This window comes from Mus musculus, chromosome 2 (genome assembly GCF_000001635.26).
Source record: "Mus musculus strain C57BL/6J chromosome 2, GRCm38.p6 C57BL/6J".
In the NCBI taxonomy this organism is placed as follows: domain Eukaryota; kingdom Metazoa; phylum Chordata; class Mammalia; order Rodentia; family Muridae; genus Mus; species Mus musculus.
In genome coordinates this window covers 130,373,566-130,380,295 of record NC_000068.7, presented here as the reverse complement: position 1 = coordinate 130,380,295, position 6,730 = coordinate 130,373,566, and positions in this window count along the sequence as shown.

Here is a 6,730-nt window from a genome sequence, read left to right as displayed (position 1 = left end):
AATATGAAAACACACACACATACACACACACACACCACACCTCTCTTTTTAAAGACACTGGGGAAAGGCAGAAGCTCTGAGGAAGGTCTTAGGAGAGACCAAATGTCCTGTCACTTTTATTATTGCTGTTACTATTAATACTGTGATGGACAGAGAGAAGAGGTCACTGGATTCCCTGGAACTAGAGTTACAGGTGGTTGTGAACTGCCATGTGGGTGCTGGGGACTGAATAAGGGTCTTCTTCGAGAGCAGCTGGTGCTGTAAATCACTGGATTGTGTTTTCACTTCCCCCAAAGCTTTTTAAAGAAAGATTTCCTTACAGATTATTACGTTATATGAAAGTGGCTATCATTTTCTTTCTTCTACTATTAAGCATATTTATTTGTGTTTGTTTGTATTTATTTATTTATTTATTTGTTTATTTATTTATTTATTTATTTACTATGCCAATACCAAGTAGGGGTTAAGGGACAATTGAAAACTTCTCTACTCTGAAGAGGGGATACACTTCACAGCTCATGCCAGCCAGGGGAGTGATGAGTAAGCAGAGCTTGTCTTGACTTTAGTTGTTAGATTTTGTTGGTTTTATTTTGTTTTGAGACAAGGTTTCTCTGTGTAGCCCTGACTGTTCAGAGAACTCACCCTGTAGACCAGGCTGGCCTCAAACTCACAGAGATCCAACTGCCTCTCCTTCCAGAGTGCCGGGATTAAAGTCACGTGCCACCACATGACTAGTTTGCTGGAAATTTTCATATTCAGTATTAGTTTAGACAAGTGCTTTTTCTGCTTTTGTTGAAATGATCACCTAGTTTGCTTGTTATTAAGGTGAATTCCATGTTAGAATTTTGTTCTAGTTAGAAAAGGTCTGAAGTAAATTTCACTCAGACAGAATGGACAAAACTATGAGCGTAGGGCTTTACCTCATGCTACGCTAACTCTTCTGGCTTCTGTGCCATGCAGTTGGAAGGCATCTGGCCCACATCACCATCATGCAGAACACTACTACCCTCTGATTCCTGATAGCATGCTGTATGGGCAGAGGAAGCACAGTGTGGTTAGCATTGCGAAGCTCGGTAAGGCATGAACTCTCAATGGCAAGAGGTAAACTCTGAATATGCAAGGTCTTATATTTTGCTGAAATTTTAAAGGGAAAGGGCCAGCTAGGCTATCTACTGGAATATGGGGACTTATCACTATGCTGTGTTTCTTTTCACAAGGAAGGAAGCAAAGGACTTAGATACAGAAACAGCCACCTCCTCACCGAGGAACATGCTCAGGCTTCAGAATTCCTGACTTTGTTCAATAAACTTAAGAGGATGAATATTCAGAAAAAAAGCAGAATTTGTATGAAATATGTATAGGTTTTTCATCACTATTAAATGATAAAATATAACTATTAGTATGGTGTTTTACTATGTCAGGCATTATAAGTAATCCAGAGATGATGTAAAGTATGGAGAAGGATGCACATATACCATTTGTGGTGGTTTCAATATGTTTGGCCCATGGGAAGTGGCACTATTAGGTGTTGCCTTATTGGAAGAAGTGTGTCACTGTATAAGTGGGTTTTGAGGTCTCCTAGTGCTCAAGCTCCGCCCAGTGTGGAAGACAACCTTCTCCTGGCAGCCTTCAGACCAAGATGTAGAACTCTTCTTCCAGGACCCTGGCTGCCTGCACAGTCATGTGTCCCACTATGATGATAATGGGCTGAACCACTGAAACGGGAACCCAGCCCCAATTAAATGTTTTCCTTTATTAAAAGTTGCCTTGTTCATGGTGTCTCTTTACAGCAGTAAAACCCCAACTAAGACACCATCCCATACTGTGTATCCAAGAAAGAACTAGAACATTCTTTGACATGTGCCAGGCGTCATCTTTGGTGCAAGGGAAGGTAAAAATTATTTCTGTGTGTTTCTCTTCTCTGAAGTATTATTCTCAAGGAATAAAGACTAAAGCATTTCTCTTTCTCCCTCTCTCTCTCTCTCTCTCTCTCTCTCTCTCTCTCTCTTCCTTTCTTTCTTTTTTTTCCACATGAGAAGGAAATGCCTTTTTTAAAAATTTGTGTGGAGATTTGAAATGCACTGTGCTCAAAATAAAACCTATTTGCGACCATCAGTGACCAGGACAAAGGTGGTCTGAGGTTGTGATATACAACTCCAGCTCGATATGCCCAAGTCAGCAAAGGCTAGACCATAGGCTCCAAGTTTAATGAGAAAGTACTACCCAGTAAAGCCTTCATGCAAAAAGGATAGAGGAGACACAGCCAACACTCTGGCATTCTCTCTGAGGTTGTGTAAACTTCGAAGGCACAGTTGTTTTAAAACCCATACCTTTATAAGAAATTCAAGTGTGTAGAAGTAGATTGCAATTCAGGCCCACCCAGAGGGGTTGCTTTGAAAACAGTTTCCTCGTGGTCAGGATAATGGAAAGCTTTGGTCATTCCCATTGGTCTGTTGAGTTCATTATTTTTTATTTTGGTTTGTTTATATCCTTCATTTCATTGTTGAACCTAAAATTAGAATTAATTTTATTATTTTTTTATTGTTGAAACTTCTACTGCAACTGTATTTTTCAGTTCTAATTTTTAAAATTTGCTTATTTACATCTCTACTCTCTTTGCTAAGGCCATTTTCATTTTGCTCCAAGTGTATTTATCCTCATCTGTCAATCACTTTAGAATCATCCCTGTAAATTATATTAATTTTGTGTTGTATCCAAGGTCTTTTTTTTTTTATTAGATTTGTTTTGTTTTGTTTTCAAGACAGAGTTTCTTCACATAGCTCTGGCCCTCCTGGAACTTGCTCTGTAGCCTGGGCTGACCTCAATTTTACATCCACTTTCCTCCATCTCCCAGGTGCTGGGATTAAAGGCATGTGCCCCCACCACCCGGCTTTATTAGAAATGTTTTCTTTGTTTTGAGACGGCTTCACTATGTCTTCCTGTCTGACCTGGAACTTGATATAGTGACCAGGTTGTCCTCAAATTCACAGAGATATACCTCTCTTTGCCTCTGTAGTGCTGGGATTAACCTGTGCCACCATACCTGACAACTTTGTAGTATAACAAACATTTTACTGGTACCTCTCTGGGGTTGTGTGTAGGGGAGTGACTTGTCAGAAGTAAAAAATCCAGGTCCCCTACATGACCAAGGTTGGTTCCTAAGGGGCTGTTCCTTTTACTGATAGGCAAGTGTAGGGACTCTGACTCCAAGCGTCATCTCCTGTGACCCTCATGGTGTTAAGGAAGGCTAACTTTGGGCTATGGTCCTTACCTCTAGTCTTCCGGTGACATTAGCCCCAAAGGGAGGCAGAGCAGCACTTGTGGCTGTGGAACAGGGGTGAACATGCTGGCTTTCTAAGTGGTCTTCACTGAGAAGTCAGAGGACAGCGTGGGTGGGAGGCGGCTTCTTCACTGCCTGGCATGAATGAGCATCACAGGTCTCTACTTGCTCTTACCTGACACCCGCTCCCTGCAATTCCAGGGATGTCAGAACTGATGCTTTCCACCAGGCTGTTGCTGGGGTAGCAGGAAGCAGGCGGTTTTGTCTATGGAGCTAGCCATGAATACTTTTTTATCCCTCTCTAGGGTTTTGTCCTAGAACTTGTCCTTCCTCATTAGCTCCCCCGCTCAGGGCTTCTGGTAGTCTTGATGCCACCCTTAGGCTGGTGGTCTTGAATGCTATAAGAAAGCAGGCTGAGCACTTGGGAGGCAGAGGCAGGCAGATTTCTGAGTTTGGGGACAGCTTGGTCTAAAGAGTAAGTTCCAGGACAGCCAGGGCTACAAGAGAAACCCTGTCTCGAAAAACCAAAAGAAAAAAGAAAAAAAGAAAAGAAGGAAGGAAGGAAGGAAGGAAGGAAGGAAGAGAGAGAGAGAGAGAGAGAGAGAGAGAGAGAGAGAGAGAGAGAGAGAGAGAGAGATAAAGAAAGAAAGAAAGAAAGAAAGAAAGAAAGAAAGAAAGAAAGAAAGAAAAGAAGAAGCAGGATGAACAAGACATGGGGAGCAAGCCAGGAAGCAGCACTCCTCCATCAGCTCTGCATCAGCTCCTGCTCACAGATTCCTGTCCTGCTTATGTTCCTGCCCCAATTTCCCTCAGGGATGCAATGTGGTCTGGGAATTGTAAGCTGGAATAAAACCTTTCCTCTTCAAGGTGTATTTGACGACAACAGAAATTCTAACTGAAACAGCAGCATCACCCCATCAGCAACTGACGCTTGTTGAGCCAAGTGCTTGCTTGCTGCCTGTCCCATGTCTGTAGCAGAGCTCCGCCAGCTTCATCTGGTGTTGTGTGTGGACGCCTATCTTCTGCCTTTCAGTGGCCTAGGATGCTTCACTTGCAGTTGAAGGGGACACACAAAGGAAGGCCTAACTCCTTTTCCTGGAGACACCAGGCAGATCGGTACAGAGGGCTCAGTGTCTCCCTGGGGTCCTCTGCCGACCACTATACTCATCCCTCCATCGTGGCAAGCGCTGGCTATTAACTTTGTGCACAGTTGTTTCCTTCTCCCACGCATTGCCCATGGCCAAGTGGGAGCTGCTTCACCCAGGGAATCACTCTGGCACTCAGCAGCCAGTTAGCAGGAGCACAGGAATAATAGAGCTGTATCTTTTTACAAAGGAGACCCTACTGTGGTCCGCTGCAGCCTCAGAGCTGGGATGGCGCTAGATTTCCTTGCAGATGCTGTTATGCTGAATCGCAATGTGCCCTTTCTCTTCTTCCAGAGAGACACATCCACATCTCTTCAGGCTCTGCTTGCATGGACTTGTACCTGGGATTATAGTGCGTGCTGAATGAATTGCGGATTTAACAGCAATGTAACACCATCACAGTGGCTATGTTCGGGGAGCTCTTTCTCCTGCTACTGCACACCCATACCTGGCACACACCTCCCCTGCATCCTTCCTACACTTTTGATGCTGAGCTGCTCCCAGGGAAACTGGATTTGGAGTTCTGTCAGCCTTGAGGGTGGTGATGGAGTCTTCAGTTTTCAGGTGAGACAGACATGGCCTCAGTCAACAAGGGCTCAGAGTGATGTCTGGCAGCCTTTGGCAGATACTTCTGGCCTGGCCTGACTCTGTAGTGCTCCGTGCTGGGGAAGCAGTAGGAGACCTACCACAGGCCTGCCAAGTGTGGGCATTTTCAGCAGCTGCTCCACCACATTTCACCAGTAACCAGTTTATCTTGGCAAGGTTCTTAGGTCTAGCTTCTAAGAACGGCTCTGGGAGTGGCCCGGAGAAACCAGTTCTTACCACAGAAGCCAACATGGGTTGGATTTGAATAGGTAGTCCAAAAATGCCTGGGTTCTCCTCTGTCCACCTGAGAGCAACATTAGCTCTGGGTCGGTGCATGAGTGCACAGCAGGGGGCAGGCTCATGGTGTCTACCAGGCCTCCACACAGCCAAGGATGCAACCAGGACTTTCATTCTCAGGCTGGCAGATGGGAGAGAAAAGCATTGGACAACTAAGATGCTAAAAAGCTGAGCCCTGGAACTGGAGAGTTGGGACAGTGTTAAGAGTGGATGGGGGCGGGGGAGCAGCAGGGGGCAAAAAAATATGGAGTATAAAAAAATCTGAATTAAAAAAAAGAAAGAGTGAATTTTACAGAGGACCTGAGTTCAGTTCCCTGTTGTAGGTGGCCTGTAACTCTTTCTCCAGAGGCATCCAACACCTCTGGCCTCCTCAGGTTCTCTGTCTCTGTCTCTCTGTCTCTGTCTCTCTGTCTCTCTGTTTCTCTGTCTCTCTGTCTGTCTGTCTCTCTCTCTCTCTCTCTCTCTCACACACACACACAAATAAGCATGTAGTTAAAAGTAAGGTAAATATTTAAAATAGTAGGTCTCAGTGAACAGCAAACCTGCATTTGATGACATATTCCTTTCCCTTTAAATGCTGGACCCCTTTGCTCTCAAGGAACAAAGTGATCAAATATTTGTCCTTATACCTACAGATAACTGTAGTCCTCACCCCTCATCAAGAAGACTTCTCTTTACCACAGAGATCATTACAGAAAACTACAACCAATCAAAATGCAGAGTTGTAGATCCCAGTCCTAAGAGATCCATCTCCAATAACTCTTACGCCTAAGCCTTGGGGAACATTTCAGAGGGAGGGACAGTAAGGTCCCGAGAGCCAGAGGATCAGGGAGTTTGCTCTGAGACTGTGTCTCCTGGGAATGTCAGAGCCTCATTGGTAAGTTTTAAAAGAGTGACATCAGCGTCGAGCTACTTAAAGACTATTCCTAGACCAGAATTCTTAAGTCGCTGTTTCTGCATCAATTACTTTATAAGTTTAATGCAATCTCAATGAAAATCCAGTAGGTTTTTAAAAATAGTAATAAACACATCTTAAAATTACCATAGACCTGGGTATGGCACCACACTCCTGTGAGTCTAGGACCTGGGAAACAGGAAACAATCAGAAGTTAAAGGTCCGTCAGTGAAGCCTCAGACAGGAAACTAAGGTGGACACCTTGCCGTATGTTCTGCCTAGCTTTACGGGAACTTAACATAAGCTATATTCACTTGGGAGGAGGGAACCTCAGTTAGAAAAATGGCCCCATCACACTGGCCTCTGAGGAAGCCTGTGGTAACATTTCATGACTGATGTGAGCAGTGGTCCTGAGTGCTCTACGAAGGCAAGCTGAAACCAGGCAGTGGTGGCATACACCTTTAATCCCAGGACTCAGGAGGCAGAGGCAGGTGGATCTTTGAGTTTGAAGCCAGCCTGGTCTACAGA